The sequence below is a fragment of the Piliocolobus tephrosceles genome, chromosome 2, assembly GCF_002776525.5.
Source record: "Piliocolobus tephrosceles isolate RC106 chromosome 2, ASM277652v3, whole genome shotgun sequence".
Lineage (NCBI taxonomy): Eukaryota > Metazoa > Chordata > Mammalia > Primates > Cercopithecidae > Piliocolobus > Piliocolobus tephrosceles.
Genome location: NC_045435.1, coordinates 6,173,440 through 6,192,603, shown reverse-complemented (window position 1 = coordinate 6,192,603; position 19,164 = coordinate 6,173,440). Strand labels below are relative to the sequence as shown.

At 43.7% G+C, this 19,164-nt stretch overlaps 1 pseudogene; it reads right to left on the bottom strand.

The window, feature by feature from the left end:
• Nucleotides 1-17,240: 17,240 nt before the first annotated feature.
• Nucleotides 17,241-17,808, bottom strand: LOC111541754 (annotated as a pseudogene).
• Between the last annotated feature and the right edge of the window lie 1,356 nt (nucleotides 17,809-19,164).

Genomic DNA, 19,164 nt, shown 5'->3' with positions numbered 1-19,164 from the left:
CTTAATCTGGTGGGCACTATCTAATCAGCTTCCAGCAAATATAAAGCAGGCAGAAAAACGTGAAAAAAGAGAGATGGGCCTAGCCTCCAGCCTACATGTTTCTCCTGTGCTGGATGCTTCCTGCCCTTGAACATCAGACTCCAAGTTCTTCAGTTTTGAGACTCAGTCTGGCTCTCCTTGCTCCTCAGCTCGCAGACAGCCTCTTGTGGGATCTTGTGATCGTGTAAATTAATACTTAATAAACTCCCCTGTGTACACACATGCACACACACACACACACACCCGTCCATCCATCCTATTAATTCTGTCTCTCTAAGAAAACGCTGACTAATACAGGCTAAGAGGGATTCTTGCTAAGGCAGGCCAGGGTGATAAGATATCATGCATGGAGGGTGATGAATTTGATCAGATATCAAAGGTTTTCAGCTATCAAGGGTGGAGATTTTCACTAAAATGACTCAAGAGGATTCTTTTTCTTTTTTTTTTTTTTTTTTTTTTCTTTTCTTCCTTTTCTTGGGACTGGGTCTCACTCTCACCCATGCTGAAATGCAGTGGTACAACTATGGCTCACTGCAGCCTTGACCTCCCAAACCTCATGTGACTTTCACACCTCAGCTTTTTGAGTGGCTGGGACTATAGGCAAGTGCCACCAAAATCTCACTATTTTTATAAGTTTTTGTAGAGATGAGGTCATGCTCTGTTGCTCAGGCTGGTCACAAACTCCTAGGCTCAAGCAATTCTCCTGCCTTGGCCTCCCAAAGTGCTGGGATTACAGGCATGAGCCACTGTGCCCAGGCCTAACAGGGTGCCTGCTAAAACTGGACTAAATAGTCTAACTGAAACTATTAGGTTGGTGCAAAAGTTATTGCATTTTTTGCTATTTAAATGGCAAAAATTGAAGTAGCTCAACTCAGTTGTGGTTATAAGACTATATTGCTCTGGGAGGGCTAGAGACTAAATATTTGTGTCCTCTTCTCTCCCCGCCAACAAAATTCATATGTTGAAACCTAATCTTCAATATGATAGTATCTGAAGGTAGGGTGTGATTGGGGAAGTTATTAGTTCATTAGTTCATAAAGGCCTCCACCCTCATGAATGGGGTTAGTATTCCTATAAAAGAGGGCCCAGAGAGCTGTCTTGCCCAATCTGCCATGTGAAGACACAGTGAAGAGATGGCCATCTGTGAACCAGGAAGTGAACCCAGACGTTGGCTGGTGCCTTGACTTGAACTTTCCAGCCTCCAGAACTGTGAGAAATAAATTTCTGGGTTGTGTGTGTGTGTGTGTTGGGGTTTTGTTTTTTGATTTTGTTTTTTGAGATGGAGTCTCACTGTATCACCCAGGCTGGAGTGCAGTAGTACGATCTCAGCTTACTGCAACCTCTGCCACCTGAGTTCAAGCGATTCTCCTGCCCCAGCCTCCCGAGTAGCTGGGATTACAGGTGGCTGCCATTGCACCTGACTAATTTTTGTATTTTTAGTAGATATGGGGTTTCACCGTCTTGGCCAGGCTGGTCTTGAACCCCTGACCTCGTGATCCACCCGCCTTGCCTCCCAAAGTGCTGGGATTACAGGTGTGAGCTACCATGCCTGGCCAAATTTCTGTTGTTTATAAGCCACCTAGTCTGTAGTATTTTTGCTAAAGTAACAATGCTTTGCTTGGCCAAACTTTACTCAGGCTCCTGAACCTTGCTCTAGGCCCACTGTACACTTCCTTGTGAAATCCAATTTCAGTAAAGAACTCTGCTAAGTCAGGTTAGCAAGAATCCTTCACCCTTAATGCCGGATCACCCTCAATACCTGATCAGGTTTCTCATCCTCTACCATCCACCAGTGATGCCTGATCACCCTGGCCTATCCTCAGCAAAAATCCTGTTAGGTTGATTTAGCCATAATTCCCCTTATCCTTGATGTTTCCTCTTACGAAATTTTCATCTATTGACCCCACCCTACTACTTGGCTATAAATTCCTACTTGCCAATATTGTGATGCCATTGCTGTGGCTGCTATACCTATTGCTTGGTCTTGAATAAAGTCTTCCTTACCATGCTTTAACAAGTATCATTGAATAATTTTTTCAACAATTTCAGCCCAAATAGACCAAGGCAGAATATGTTTATCTTGTCGCTTCAAAATATTTCATGTTTTGATAAACAGCTCTGTATATTTAGGAACAGTTTTTCTATGCAAAGCGTCATCATTTTTGCTCCAGACAGGAAATGCTTGTGTTGAAAACACAGCTTGTTTTAAGTTTTCTCTCCTAGTCCCTTATTATTCCCTTACTCTGACTTCTGATACTGATCTATCTTTACAGCTTGAAGTCAATAAAGAACATCTCTGCTTTTTTGGCTGTCAACTGAAAACCAGGGACATATGCAGACAGAAGACTGATATGAGAGGCTTTTAGGGAAATCCTAAAACCTCTGACATCACCATGTAATGATTTTTTTTGCTTTCTTGTGGAAAATAGTTGGAGATAATTGATCAATTGCTCATTGTTCTTAAGCAAGGCGCATGAAAATCAGTGTATTACTTTCCAATACTAGACTAAATATAGCTCAGCAAAAAAGGAGAACATGTTATTGAAGCAGCTGCATTGTCTGGGACATCACCTGAGATTCTTTGTCTCATGGCCATGAAAATCAAGAACACGGACACACAAAGGGTGAGGTTACAGCAGAAGTTTAATAGGTGAAAGGAAAAGAACAGCTCTCTGTCATAGTGAGGGATCCCAAATGGGTTGCTGCGCTACAGTAAAATGTAACGGTTTTTATAAATGAGCTGGTGGGGAGGGGGTATCTTATCTACATAGGGCATGAAAAAACAGTTAGAACCAGTTGTACCATTTGCATAGAGCGGAGTCTCTGGCAGCCCCCACCCCACTCCTTTATCATGCAGTTGGGCTCTTAGCTTGGGCTACTCCACACTGCTTATCTCCTTCCACCATGCATGTGCTAAAAAGCAGAGGAGGAGTTTCTGTGCCTGGTCACAGGTACCTCATTGCAACTGCAGGCACCTGCCACCCTGTGCAAGCTTCCAGTTTCCCTATATTAGTGTCCCCCAAAAAGGGAAAGGAATGTACTCATTAAGGCCCACTGTATTTACCGGGACCCATTGTATGTATGCAAAGTTTGGTGATTACCCAGGAAACTCTTCCTCTATGTCAGAGTTGCTTATCTATTTTTATAGCCCAATCTTCTAGGCTGTCTCTGTTAGAAGTGATTTCTTTGAACTTTGTGTTGTTAGAAAGGAAGTAATTTCTGAGCTGCTTTTTTGTTAGAACAAAAGTTTCTGTCAGGGACTCTGTTACCCTAACTATCTACCTAAATAATTTCTATCTCCTGTATCATCATTTTTGCAAATTTGCTATGGGAAGTCTCATTAACTGGAAAGTATACTTGTTTGCTTTTCAATGTTTCTTCAAAAGCAGTGGTTCTCTAAATTTAGAATGTATCAGGACAACATGGAAGTCTTGTTAAGACAAAGATTGCTGGGGCCCACTGCCAGCATTTCTGATTCAGTAAAATCAGTAGGTGAAGGCCAAAAATTGCCACTTCTAACCAGCTCCTAAGTGATGCTGATGCTGCTCGTCCGACCGAGGACCACATTTCACGAACCACTGTTAGAAAGAATAAGAATGCACTGGGCACGGTGGCTCACACCTGTAATCCTAACACTTTGGGAGGCCAAGGAGGGTGGATCACTTGAGGTCAAGAATTAGAGACCAGCCTGGCCAACATGGTGAAACCCTGTCTCTACTAAAAATACAAAAATTAGCTGGAAATCACTTGAACCCAGGAGGCAGAGGTTGCAATGAACTGAGATCATGCCACTGTGCTCCAGCCTGGGATACAGAGCAAGACTCCATCTCAAAAAAAGAAAGAGAGAGAGAAAAGAAAAGAAAAGTAAAGAAAGACAGAAAGCCGGGCACGGTGGCTCAAGCCTGTAATCCCAGCACTTTGGGAGGCCGAGACGGGCGGATCACGAGGTCAGGAGATCGAGACCATCCTGGCTAATACGGTGAAACCCCGTCTCTACTAAAGAATACAAAAAACTAGCCGGGCGACGAGGCGGGAGCCTGTAGTCCCAGCTACTTGGGAGGCGGAGGCAGGAGAATGGCGTAAACCTGGGAGGCAGAGCTTGCAGTGAGCTGAGATCCGGCCACCGCACTCCAGCCTGGGTGACAGAGCCAGACTCCGTCCCAAAAAAAAAAAAAAAAGAAAAGAAAAGAAAGAAAAAGGAAAAAAGAAAAGAAAAAGGATGAGAATGGCTTGTAAAGGAAAATAAAAATCTCAGGATGCCCAAACTCATTATGCCACGGGGAGAGTTAATCCTGGGAAATGAGTCATGCAACATTGCCGTCCTTTTTCTCCAAACAGATAACTATTGCTTTGAAACCTTGGGTCAAACCACGTCCCCACAGACAAAAGGCTTCATTCCTCTCCAAAGGGCTGCCCTCACAAATTGCTTATAAAGAAACTCTTTGCTGGCTCCTAAATCTTTCAGGACATATATCCTTCTATAAAATAAGCACATATCAATTGTTACCATAGGTCTGCAACCTGTTTAACTTTTAAAACTAAGATATGTTAAATCTCACATTGACAATGTCAGTTACAAGCTTATCTTCACAGGTCAGAATAAGGACAAGATGAGATCAATCATTCTTCTGCCTACACTGAAATGACTGTATAATCGGCTCTTGATTCCCTTTTCTTTGAATGTTCATATTATCTTATGTAAAATGTAGATTACTGGGTACTAATTAGAGCCTCACAAGAATGTGACCATTTGCCTCACTGCCTACCGTCCCTCACCCCCACCTCACCTCCACATTTTCCTGAATGTTCTCTCCTCCTTGAAAAATGTAAATGCTAAGCCTCCTGAAAATCTCTTTGGAGAGCACAGGCCACAGATGCCTCTTTGACTTGGGTTTTTCCCAGGGGCATCCTCAAACTCTGGCTCAACAAACCTCAACTGATTGAGACTCCTGCCTCAGTCTTTCATTTCAGTTGACAGGCTAGGGGGGTGACGTTAAAGAAAAAAAAATCAATGATACTTAATAAAGCACGGTAAGGAAGGATATTCAGGACCATGCAATAGGGATAGGGACTGTGGCAGTGTGATTTTACAGTGAGGAAGAGAGTGGGGCTCAACTGTAAACAGCATGGGCAAGTGGGAATTTATGGCCAAGGAGTGGAGTGTCAGTGGCAGTTCTCCGGAGGACAGAGTAAAAGGGATTATGTCTAAACCTAACACAATTCTTGCTGAAAACTGGGGAATGACGAAAGATGAGGAACCTGATCACATATTTGCCAGTGTCAAATATCTGCAGTGTCAGAGCCCCAGCATCAGAAACTGGTCGACTCACAGGTTGGTAAGAAGAATTTACTGACAACAGAATACGTTTGAAAAGGAAAATTTTATCAGATAGAAAGAACACTGCAGAAGAGTGCAGTGGGTTGCCTCAGAAAGAGAGGACTGCCACAGTGCAGCCATGGTGGATTTTTCCTTAGAGATATCTATGGAACTTAAATTGGAAGCTTAAGGGTAATTTGGACCATATTAGCCACACAGGTTATGAGAGATGATTACATTTGTAGACGTTTTGGTGCCTTGATGTCAGTGAGGGATGCACAACAAGTTTTGACATGCATACGTTCCAGAGATGTATAGAAATTCTAGTTACTTACAGTTTTCTGAAACCTCGTACCAGATGCCTGCTTTAGATAATAGAGAAGTCTAATTACTTCTGAATTCCTCATATAAGGAGTTTTGTGCTTGATGGTCACCAGGCCATCTTTGCTGTCCTCATTTTCCCACCAATAAATACCTTGGTCAAATCTTTGACCTTTTATATTCCCCCATGCTCATGTCTACTTGCTGCCTATTAGGGTCTCAAGAAAGGAAAACTGGCACAGTGAAAAGGGGCATCAAGTCTGTCTGGCTACTTTCTGCTGAAAGGGGATGTTGAAGGGATAAGTTATGCTTTTCCCCTTCTTGGTCTCTGTCATGAAGGGGATTAAGGGTCATGAAAAACTTGTTCACAGAGCAGGCACAGGGGTCACAGAGGAATGAGATTTCATCAAGAGGCCTCATGTAAATGGAAGTTGCTGTTGCAGGCCAGTATTGGGATTGCGTAGTCATCTATAAATAGAATCATTGTAATCTGGAAGATATAAACTTAATGAGAGCATTAAAAAGGCAGGGACCAAATATTAAAGGAAGATATTGACAAGGAGCAAAGGTCCAAGGAATGGGAGAAGCCAAGTTATTTTTGGAAAATAGTAAGTAAAGGTTTTGACTCAGTCTTGGTTTCTTCAGAAAAGTGTGTGTACAGCCATTTGGCTTCTTTGAAGATTCCTTGGACATTAGTTTCTACTGCTCCAGACACATAAATGTGGTGCAATAGGTTTTCTTGATGACAGCACAGACTCCTCCTTGTTCAGCTAGAAGTTAAACCAGAGTTCATTTATTATCAAAAACCATTCCTACTAGTCAGTTCAAAGACTTTTCTAGTGCAGATAGACTTGTGCCAGTTTTGGCTAAGGCTATTTCAAGGGAAGCATTAAATGCTCGTGGTGTGATTTCACAGTAAGTAAAACCTGCCAAGGGGTGAGAGTTGTGATAGTTCCCACAACTCCAGCCACAATAACTCCTAGGGCATTTTTTCTTCCAAAATGCAATTCTAGATTGGAAGTTATGTTCAAGACAGTGAATTCAGTGGGAGCCATTGTTCCCAGAGTACAATCACTATAATGAAGAGCATTATCAAGGTGGGATAGGGTCAAAGCTTGAAAAGGGTTTAAATAAGTATTAGCAGTGCCACAAAGCCACAAGAGTCCAGGAAGGACAGATAATATAGTTTGAGGCTTCTTGGACTAAGAGGGCCATGGCTGCTAAGGCTCTTAAGCCAGGGGCCATCCCTGGGATACTAGGTCAAAAGTTCTTGAAAAATATGCTATATGGCACTTAGAGGACCCCAGATCTTGGGATAAGGCTCCCAAAGATATTCCTCTTCATTCATACACATACAAAAAGAAAGGCTTAGTCAGATCTGGTAGGGATAAGGCCGGAGCTCAGATTAAAGTTTGTTTTACAGTGTTTAGAGGGAGAATTCTTTTAGTTTACATTGGAGCCTGTGTCCCCCTAAAAAAAAAAAATGTTTAGAGCATACTTCATATCAATAGTCCAGCATAGAGGTTGTTCCTCAGTTCCCTGAGAGCTTCCTATAAAGGTTTTGTTAGTACTCCAAAGGAAGGAATTCATATTCTGCAAAACCCGGCCATACCCAAGAAGGACCAAAGCTGTTGTTTAGTTACTGGGGTTGTCATGTGTAAGATAAGATCTTTATGAACACTAGGGAGGCTCTTTGTACAAGGGGTTAAAATAAGACTCCAAAATTGAATTCTTTGTATGCATATTTGTGCCTTAGAAGGAGATACTTTGTACCCACAATCAACAAGTTTGTTTAGTACTAATACTGTATTTTGATCTGAAACAGCCTTGTCAGGACTATAGATTAGTAGGTCATCCACACACTGGAATAGATTGCTATCTGGGAGAAGCTGCAGGGTATACAGGTCTTTAGCTAGGACCTGTCTAAGAGTAGAGGCTATCTCTGAATTGCTAGTGCAGAAGTGTCCAAGTTAACTGTTGAGTTATTTGAGTATCTGGGTCTTGCCATTCAAAAGTGAACAAAAATGGGCTATCTGGGTTTACAAGAATGCAGAAAAAGTCATCCTTAAGATCAAGTAGAGTAAACCAAGCTGTGGTGGAGGGATTGTGTCCAAAAAGAACCCAAGGGTTTAGGATAATAGGATGAATAGGAATAACAGTTTCATTAATAATCATGAGGTCCTGTATTAGTCAATAGGAGCCTTCTGGTTTCTATACAGCTAAAATAAGAGTGTTGCAAGGTGAGTTGCATGGGCATAATAATCCATGGGTTAGAAATTTTGTTATTGGCCGGGCGCGGTGGCTCAAGCCTGTAATCCCAGCACTTTGGGAGGCCGAGACGGGTGGATCACAAGGTCAGGAGATCAAGACCATCCTGGCTATCACGGTGAAACCCCGTCTCTACTAAAAATACAAAAAAAAACTAGCCGGGCGAGGTGGCGGGCGCCTGTAGTCCCAGCTACTTGGGAGGCTGAGGCAGGAGAATGGCGTGAACCCGGGAGGCGGAGCTTGCAGTGAGCTGAGATCCGGCCACTGCACTCCAGCCTGGGCGACAGAGCAAGACTCCGTCTCAACAAAAAAAAAAAAAAAAAAAGAAATTTTGTTATTATGGGCTTTAACCCTTTTTGTGCTTCAGGTTTCAATGGGTATTGAGGGTTTCTAGGGAACTTATTGGGATTTTTAAGCTGAATAATGACAGGAGCAGCTGATATCGAATGGACAGGAATAGAAGTATTCCAACACTCAAATGGCATTTGTTTTAAAAATGTAATGTTTTATTTATTTATTTATTTATTTATTTTATTTATTTATGAGACAGAAGTCTTGATCTGTCACCCAGGCTGGTGTGCAGTGGCATGATATCAGCTCACTGTAATCCGCCTCCCAGGTTCAAGTGATTCTCCCACCTCAGCCTCCCGAATAGCTGGGATTACAGGGGTTGCACCACGATGCCCGGCAAATTTTTTGTATTTTAGTAGAGACAGGATTTCACCATGTTGCCCAGGCTAGTATTGAACTCCTGACCTCAGGTGATTCAACCACCTTGGCCTCCCAAAGTGATGGGATTGCAGGCGTAAGCCACCACGCCCAGCCAGAATGCAAGGTTTTATAGACAGCAGGAGCTCTTTTTGTGAAGTGTGAGATAATACAGCCAGAAGGGGCCTTGTCTATAAATTAGCTTGTAATTACAAATTAGCTTGAGTTAAGTCACAACCTAATAGTGAAACAGGACAGCTTGGCAGGATGAAAAAGAAGTGGGTAAAGGAAGAGCCTTCAAGTTTTCAAGGGAGTAGTGACATGAAACAGGTTTGTTGGGGTTTTCCATCACTACCTTTGAGGAAAATGGAGGACTGGCACATTGGGCCATAGTAAACATTTAAAGCTGAATAACTGGCTCCTGTTGTCTATGAGGAACAATATCTCCTGTTCAGCTACAATCAGATTTACCCACGGCTTGTCTGTAGAGATGGAACTGATAGGAGCCTGGACAGCCTCAAGACCCTAGCAGTCTTCTAGAGGATGACTTTCAGAGGCCTGATCAGAATCCTGGAAAAGAGTTAGAGGTGCTTGTCCTTGCCCTTGCCCTTGCCCTTGCCCTTGTCCTCATTCTGCAGGACCTCCTTGTCAGATGGGGTGGTGAAGTTGTGGTTGTGATCGCCTAGGAGGAAGAGGTGGCCCCCAATCATGAGGGAGAGAGAGGCACTCACTCTTCCAGTGACCCTCTTGTTTGCAATGAGGATAGGGTCCCAAAGATGGCTTGTAACCCAGAGGTTTAGAATGTTCTCTATTCCAATGTCCTGGATTTCTGCCACAATGACAGGGCCCCATTCTGTTAGTATTATAGGGATGAGCCTTGGAGTTATCAGCTAATGAAAAATGATATGCCAATGCTGTCGCCATGTAATTAGCTTGCTGGTGACATTTTTCTTCCTGCAATTGGGCCTTTCTTATTTTTGATGTTTCCTCCCAGCTATTGAAAACCTTAAATGCTGCATTTAATAAAGTAGGAAAGTGACCGGGTGCGGTTGCTCACGCCTGTAATCCCAGCACTTCGGGAGGCTGAGGCAGGCAGATCACAAGGTCAAAAAATCGAGACCATCCTGGCCAACATGGTGAAACCCTGTCTCTACTAAAAATACAAAAGTTAGCTGGGTGTGGTGGCATGCACCTGTAGTCCCAGCTACTCAGAAGGCTGAGGCAGGAGAATCGCAGGACACCTCCATCTCCGCCCCCCCATCATCAGCAGCTTTCACTGGTTGGGGTGGCTGCAGAGAGGCAGGGTGGCCATCATCCCCTGGTAGGAGAACTCGTCCCTCTCCGTGCACTGGATGACACCGTCCAACACTGGTACGTTGCCATAGGTCTTACTGCAGAAGACTAGGATGTCCTGGTAGCGCGAGCGCCGGTGATGGAGCAGCTGCTCCACCTGCAGCGACAGGGCCTGGCCGGGCCACAGACTGCAGGTCTGGCGGAACCAGCCCTCGCAGAAGGGGGCGGGGCCGGAAGCAGCGGAGTCCTTGGCCGGGCTCCGTGGCGGGCAGGCGGGCAGGCGGCTCAGGGCGCCCACCTGGGACTGCAGGCCGAACGGAGCCGCAGCACAAGGGGACCAGCTCCTCCGGCCGCCTGCCCCCTTTATCATTTTTTATTGCATCTATTTGATTATACTCTCTCTTCTTCGTTATTAGTCTCGCTAGCGGTCTATCAATTTTGTTGATCTTTTCAAAAAACCAGCTCCTGGATTCACTGATTTTTTGAAGGGTTTTTTGTGTCTCTATCTCCTTCAGTTCTGCTCTGATCTTAGTTATTTCTTGCCCCCTGCTAACTTTTGAATGTGTTTGCTCTTGCTTCTCTTGTTCTTTTAATTGTGATGTTAGGGTGTCAATTTTAGATCTTTCCTGCTTTCTCTTGTGGGCATTTAGTGCTATAAATTTCCCTCTACACACTGCTTTAAATGTGTCTCAGAGATTCTGGTATGTTGTATCTTTGTTCTTACTGGTTTCAAAGAACATCTTTATTTCTGTCTTCATTTCATTATGTACCCAGTAGTCATTCAGGAGCAGGTTGTTCAGTTTCCATGTAGTTGAACAGTGTTGAGTGAGTTTCTTAATCCTGAGTTCTACTTTGATTGCACTGTGGTCTGAGAGGACAGTTTGTTATAATTTCTGTTCTTTTACATTTGCTGAGGAGTGCTTTACTTCCAACCATGTGGTCAATTTTGGAATAAGTGTGATGTGGTGCCAGAAGAATGTATATTCTGTTGATTTGGGGTGGAGAGTTCTGTAGATGTCTATTAGGTCTGCTTGGTGCAGAGCTGAGTTCAATTCCTGGATATCGTTGTTAACTTTCTGTCTCGTTGATCTATCTAATGTTGACAATGGGGTGTTAAAGTATCCCATTATTATCGTGGGGGGGGGTGTAAGTCTCTTTGTAGGTCTCTAAAGACTTGCTTTATGAATCTGGGTGCTCCTGTATTGGGTGCATATATATTTAGGATAGTTAGCTCTTCTTGTTGAATTGATCCCTTTACCATTATGTAATGGCCTTCTTTGTCTCTTTTGATCTTTGTTGGTATAGTCTTTTTCTGTTTTATCAGAGACTAGGATTGCAACCCCTGCTTTTTTTGTTTGTTTGTTTGTTTGTTTTCCATTTGCTTGATAGATCTTCCTCCACCCCTTTATTTTGAGCCTATGTGTGTCTCTGCACGTGAGATGGGCCTCCTGAATATAGCACACTGATGGGTCTTGACTCTTTATCCAATTTGCCACACTGTGTCTTTTAATTGGAGCATTTAGCCCATTTACATTTAAGGTTAATATTGTTATGTGTGAATTTGATCCTGTCATTATGATGTTAGCTGGTTATTTTGCTCGTTGGTTTATGCAGTTTCTTCCTAGCATCGATGGACTTTACAATTTGGCATGTTTTTGCAGTGGCTGGTACCAGTTATTCCTTTCCATGTTTAGTGCTTCCTTCAGGAGCTCTTGTAAAGCAGGCCTTGTGGTGACAAAATCTCTCAGCATTTGTTTGTCTGTAAAGGATTTTATTTCTCCTTCACTTATGAAGCTTAGTTTGGCTGGATATGAAATTCTGGGTTGAAAATTCTTTTCTTTAAGAATGTTGAATATTGGCCCCTACTCTCTTCTGGCTTATAGAGTTTCTGCCAAAAGATCCGCTGTCAGTCTGATGGGCTTCCCTTTGTGGGTAACCCGACCTTTCTCTCTGGCTGCCTTTAACATTTTTTCCTTCATTTCAACTTAGATGAATCTGACAATTATGTGTCTTAGAGTTGCTCTTCTCGACGAATACCTTTGTGGCATTCTCTGCATTTCCTAAATTTGAATGTTGGCCTGCCTTGCTAGGTTGGGGAAGTTATCCTGGATAATAGAGTGCTTTCCAACTTGGTTCCATTCTCCCCGTCACTTTCAGGAACACCAATCAGACATAGATTTGGTCTTTTCACATAGTCCCATATTTCTTGGAGGCTTTGTTCATTTATTTTTACTCTTTTTTCTCTAAACTTCTCTTCTTGCCCCATTTCATTAATTTGATATTCCATCACTGATACCCTTTCTTCCACTTGATCAAATTGGCTACTGAAGCTTGTGCATGTGTCACGTAGTTCTCGTGCCATGGTTTTCAGCTCCGTCAGGTCATTTAAGGACTTCTTTACACTGGTTATTCTAATTAGCCATTTGTCTAATCTTTTTTCAAGGTTTTCAGCTTCTTTGCGATGGGTTCAAACTTCCTCCTTTAGCTCGGAGAAGTTTGATCATCTGAAGCCTTCTTCTCTCAACTCTTCAAAGTCATTCTCATCCAGCTTTGTTCCATTGCTGGTGAGGAGCCGCATTCCTTTGGAGGAGAAGAGACACTCTGATTTTCAGAATTTTCAGCTTTTCTGCTCTGGTTTGTCCCCATCTTTATGGTTTTATCTACCATTGGTCTTTGATGATGGTGACGTACCTATGGGGTTTTGGTGTGGATGTCCTTTCTATTTGTTAGTTTTCCTTCTAACAGTCAGGACCCTCAGCTGCAGGTCTGTTGGAGTTTGCTGGAGGTCCACTCCAGACCCTGTTTGCCTGGGTATCACCAGCGGAGGCTGCAGAACAGCAAATATTGCAGAATAGAAAATGTTGCTACCTGATCGTTTTTCTGGAAGCTTCGTCTCAGAGGGGTACCCGGCCGTGTGGGGTGTCAATCTGCCCCTACTGGGAGATGCCTCCCAGTTAGGCTACTCAGGAGTCGGGGACCCACTTGAGGAGCCAGTCTGTCCATTCTCAGATCTCAGACTCCATGCTGGGAGAACCACTACTCTCTTCAAAGCTGTCAGACAGGGACATTTAAGTCTGCAGAAGTTTCTGCTGCCTATTGTTCAGCTATGCCCTGCTCCCAGAGGTGGAGTCTACAGAGGCAGGCAGGCCTCCTTGAGCTGGCCAAATCTCCTGGCCGCTTTGTTTACCTACTCAAGCCTCAGCAATGGCGGGCGCCCCTCCCCCAGCCTCCCCCAGCCACCTTGCAGTTCAATCTCAGACTGCTGTGCTAGCAATGAGCAAGGCTCCATGGGTGTGGGACCCTCTGAGCCAGGCACGGGATATAATCTCCTGGTGTGCTGTTTGCTAAGACCATTGGAAAAGTGCAGTATTAGGGTGGGAGTGACCCGATTTTCCAGGTGCTGTCTGTCTCAGCTTCCCTTGGCTAGGAAAGGGAATTCCCTGACCCCTTGTGCTTCCTGGGTGAGGCGATGCCTAACCCTGCTTTGGCTCACGCTTGGTGGGCTACACCCACTGTACTGCACCCACTGTCCAACAAGCCCCCATGAGATGAACCTGGTACCTCAGATGGAAATGCAGAAGTCACCCGTCTTCTGTGTCACTCACGCTGGAAGCTGTAGACTGGAGCTCTTCCTATTTGGCCATCTTGGAACCGCATGCCTACATTCCTAAAAATGGATTTTTACAAATAAGTGCACAGATGGGCTCAGGAGAAGGTTTGGGAACTTGAGTAAAGGTAGGTCAAGCAAACAGTCCTTGTCCGTTATATGGATGAAGAGTCAAATAGGCCAAGTGCAGTGGCTCACACCTGTCATCCCGGCACTTTGGGAGGCCGAGGTGGGCAGACACTTGAGATCAGGAGTTTGAAATCAGCCTGGCCAACATGGTGAAACCCCATCTCTACTAAAAATACAAAAATTAGCTGGGCATGGTAGTGCACACCTGTAATCCCAGCTACTAGGGAAGCTGAGGTAGGAGAATTGCCTGAACCCCGGAGGTTGCAGTGAGCCAAGATTGCACCACTGCGGTCCAGCCTGGGTAACAGAGGAAGACTCCATCTCAGAAGGAAAAAAAAAAGAAAAGAGTCAAATAAATCTCAAATATTTGAAGATATTTATTCTGAGACAAATATGAGTGACTGGCCAGGCATGGTGTCTCACACCTATAATCTCAGCAGTTTAGAAGGCCTAGATGGGAGGATAACTTGAGTGCAGGAGTTTGAGACCAGCCTGGACAACACAGTCAAACATCATGTCTACAAAAAAAAATAAGCAAAATTAGCTAGGCATGGTGGTGCATGCATGTAGTCCTAGCTACTCAGGTGGCTGAGGTGGGAGGATCACTTGAGTCCAAGAAGTTGAAGCTGCAGTAAGCCAAGATCACACCACTGCTCTCCAGCCTGGGTGACAGAGCATGACCCAGTCTCAAAAACAAACTAACAAATATAAGTGACCATTGGCCTGTGACACAGCTCTTGGGAGGTCCTGAGAAGATGTGCTCTACAACTTGAGCTACAACTTGATTTTATACATTTTAGGGAGACATAAGACATTAGTCAATACCTGTAAGATGTACACTGGTTTGGTCCAGAAAGGTGGGACAACTGGGAGTGGGGTTTGGGGGTGGGTGTCTTCCAGGTCATACATTTTAGAAATTTAAAGGTTTTCTGATTGGCAATTGGTTTAAATAGTTATTACCTAAAGACCTGGAATCAACAGAAAGAAATGAGTGGGTTATGATAAGGGGTTGTAGAGACCAAGGCTTCATCATGCAGATAAGGCCTCCAGGTAGCAGGCTTCAGAGAGAATAGATTATAGATGTTTCTTATCAGACTTGGAGTCTGTTCTATCAGTCTTAAGGTCTCTATGTTTATGTTAATGCTGGTCAGCTGTGAGGCATATCTGATACCCACCACCCTCCACTTCCCATCATGGCCTAAACTAGTTTTTCAGATTAATTTTGGAATGCCCTTGGCCAAGGGGAGGGTCCATCAGCCAGTTGGGGGCTTAGAATTTTATTTAGAATTTATTTTTGGTTTACAGTAAGAAAGTTGGATCTGGCCAGCCACAGTGGCTCATGTCTGTAATCCCAGCACTTTGGGAGGCTGAGGCAGGTGTATCACCTGAGATTGGAGTTTGAGACCAGCCTGACCAACATGGAGAAACCCCATCTCTACTGAAAATACAAAATTAGCCAGGCATGGTGGCACATGCCTGCAATCCCACCTACTCAGGAGGCTGAGGCAGGAGAATCACTTGAAGCCGGGAGGCAGAAACTGTGGGGTGAGCCAAGATCATGCCATTGCACTCCAGCCTGGGCAACAAGAGCAAAACTCCATTTCAAAAAAAAACAAAAGAAAGAAAAGAAAGAAAGAAAGTTGAATACCTTACATGAGGTGTGAATTATGATGGATATCATCAGCCCCATAGTTCCACCCATGAGAAAAGCAACAAAAGGAGGCTGTTAGCTCAACCACTGTTTTGTTCACCCAAAGACTCAAACTGAAACATTTATCTTTTTCTCCTGTAGTAAAGGAAGTGGCATTTCATAAGACCAGTCTTCCTGTTGTTTTACAATAATGTGTCAACCTTAAATAAAAAGATTTAGAAAATATGATTACGTATGGAGTTTACTAGAGCTCAAAGATTAAAGATGGCCACCCAGGAGCAGACATTCAAGTTGCCCTGAATATACACTTCAATTAGCAGTCATAACAATAAGTTTTTAAACCAGATAAGAAGAGTCAGTTCCTAAATTATTTAGCAAGTATTTACATTAAAATAACTTAAACTACTGATTAGCTATACATTTTTCTTTGTATCACAAATTCTAGGAACATGAAGATAATGGCTTAGGTACCTAGTCAGGCATAAAATGTCTTTTAAACAATTGCCACAGGCAGGGCATGGTGGCTCACACCTGTAATCCCAGCACTTTGGGAGGCCAAGGCGGGCAGATCATCTGAGATCAGGAGTTTGAGACAGCCTGGCCAACATGGTGAAACCCCATCTCTACTAGAAACACAAAAATTATCTGGGCATGGTGGCACATGCCTGTAGTTCCAGCTACTCGGGAGGCTGAGGCAGGAGAATCACTTGAATCCAGGAGGCAGAGGTTGCCTTGAGCCAAGATCAAACCATTGCACTCCAGCCTGGGCAACAGAGCAAGACTCTGTCTCAAAAAAAAAAAAAAAAAAAAATGCCCAACTGAAGTCCCACACTTATGTCTCTCTGGACCTGATAAATTCTGCATACCTCACAGAACTCAGACTGCTCTTAGCTATTTTTCTTTTCTTATAAGCACACAAACAAATTAAAAGACTTGGCCTAGTATGGTGGCTCACACCTGTAATCCCACCACTTTGGGAGGCCAAGGTGAGCAGATCACTTGAGGTAAGGAGTTCGAGACCAGCCTGTCCAATATTGCGAAACTCTGTCTCTACTAAAAATACAAAAATTAGCCAGGCATGGTGGCATGGGCCTGTAATCCAAGCTACTTGGGAGGCTGAGGCTTGACAATTGCTTGAACCCAGGAGTTGAAGGCTGCAACGAGCAGAGATTGCACCACTGCACTCCAGCCTGGGCGACAAAGTGAGACTCTATCTCAAAAAAAGAGTAAAAGACTTAATTTTTTTTCTGTGGAAATAAAAGAAGACACAGCTGTGACCTCTCCTTTTTCTTTCAGAATTTAATCCTCTGTCCTTTTCAAATGTATGTTACATCTTTATAATGGCTAAATAAACCTCTTCTCAGTCTCACAATTTAGGACCTGGGAGCCATGTTTCAAAATATGTATTCAAGGGAGATAGCTCTCATAGTTCTTCCGGGAGGGTAAGAACTGAATTTTGGTGGGCAGGGTGCCTTGGCCCAATCTTCAAAACTATATCCTCACGAAAAGATTTGAGGAGTTTGCTTCTTCTCATTTGGATAGAACCAATTAGCTAACACTGGTGGTCCTCCTAACAATTATGCTAAACTTAAGATGAACTATATGTGACAAAATATGCTGTCAAGTTTTCTTACTTGAAGCCTATTTTTGTTTATCTTGAAAACATGTTTGTAATGGGTTGCATCTGCTTGTCAATATAAATGGGTGAGATTCCTTGTGTCTTTTCAATCTCTTAATGAGTTGCCTATGATGTCCATCATATTGTGGTTTAATGTTCATTCAATAATAAAACTTTTCTAACTCTACTACCATTGTGGATAGGATTTGGGGGTTGGGAGGTTTTTTTCGTTTGTTTGTTTGTTTGTTTTGCACTCAAAATCTTTTTAATAAGAGGATAGGATCCAGGGTTAGTTTTTGTAGCCTGGGCTGGCCAGTTGGCCTCTGGCACGCTCGAACTTCCGGCCCTTGGAGCAGACGTAGGCTTTGGTGTGGCTGTGCCGGGTTCCTGGGGCCTTGCCCAAATGCCGGTACACCTCTCCGCACTTGCGAGGACCAGAGAGCAGGACAGTGCCGCAGCCCTTGGGGGAGTCCAGGGCCAGCTGGTCGAAAGTGAGGATCTTGCCCCCTGCCCTGAGGATGCGGCTGCGGGCCCGGCTGGTCACGCGCAGTGCACATACCTTCAGTTTGGGGACCTCCTGAACCTGCACGTCATCCGTTATGGTCCCCACAACCAGGGCCATTTTGTTTTCCCGGCCAGGAAGCTTCATCTTCTGGATCATCCGGGAAAGGGACAGAGGCGGCCAGTTGGTGCGACTCATAAACAACCTCTTCAGCACAACCTGGTTGAATGCGGAATTGGTTCTTCTGGCCAGAAACCTGTACAACTTGACCAACAGCCTCAGGTAGATATCCTGGCTCTTGGGCTCCTTGCTGGTGAAACTTTCGATCCTTGTTGTGGCAGATGTCAACTCCCATGATGGCACCTCCTGCTCAGTCAGGTCTGGAAAGAGCAATATTTTTTTTTTTTTTTGAGAGAGAGACAGGGTCTCACTATGTTGCCCAGGCTGGTCTTGAACTCCTGGGCTCAAGTGATCCTCCTGCCTTGGCCTCCCAAAATGCTGGGAATATTTTGTTTTTAATTGTATGTTCCCAACAATAATATACCATTTCCTAAGTCCTGGAGCAATCAGGTAATAGAAGACACCACCTTCAGGCAGAGAGAGGAGGAAGCAGCCAAGGTATTACATAGCAATGAATTCTGCAAAGCATTAAACTACAGTAAGTCCTCATTTAACTTCATAGATAGTATCAACCTTAAATAATGAGATTCAGAAAATATGATTAAATATAGTTTATCTGATCTCAAAGCTTAAGGATGGCTACCGAGGGCACAGATTCAAGTCGTCCTAAATGTACACTCTGATTAGCAGCAGTTACAAGTGGCTTTTTAAAGCAAAAAAGGCAGCTCATACTTTTTTTACCAAAAATTTACATCAAAATAACATAAGCTATTGATTGTCTATACATTGTTCTTTGTATCACAAATTCCAGAAGCATGAAAATAATAAGTGAGGCACCTAGCTGTGAGAACAAATGCTTTTAAACAATTACCCCTGGGCGGCCAGGTGCAGTGGCTCAGGCCTGTAATCCCAGCACTCTGGGAGGACGACGTGGGTGGATCACGAGGTCAGCAGTTCAAGACCAGTCTGACCAACATGGTGAAACTGTGTCTCTACTAAAAATACAAAAATTACTCCACATGGTGGCAGGCGCCTCTAATCCCAGCTACTCAGGAGGCTGAGGCAGGAGAATTGCTTAAACCTGGGAGGCGGAGGTTGCAGTGAGCCGAGATCGCGCCACTGCACTCCAGCCTGGGCGACAGAGTGAGACTCCATCTCAAAAAAAAAAAAAACAAAAAAAAAAACCGTTACCCCTGGACCTGGGTTGGGAAGCAGTGGGAATGGGGGTGTATGTGACCAAAGTCCCATACTCATGTTTCTCTGGGCTTAAAAATTTTGCAAACCTCATATAACTCAAACTGCTCTGAGCTATTTTTCTTTCCTCAATAGGTTATTGAAGCTGCGACTTTGAGCTAAATAATGCATAATAAAACCAAATTTACCTTAGGCTAATTGATATAAACAAGAGTTAAGTTCCTAAGGCATATTTCAAGTCACAAAAACATTACAAAACTTCTAAATAAGGACAAAAAACACCTCTAATATTAAACACTGAAATAAACATGAGCTGTACATACATTTTTAAAGGATTAATAAAAACAAGATAATTATCCAGTTTTTGGTGAATCAGGTAGTGATGACGGTCATAATA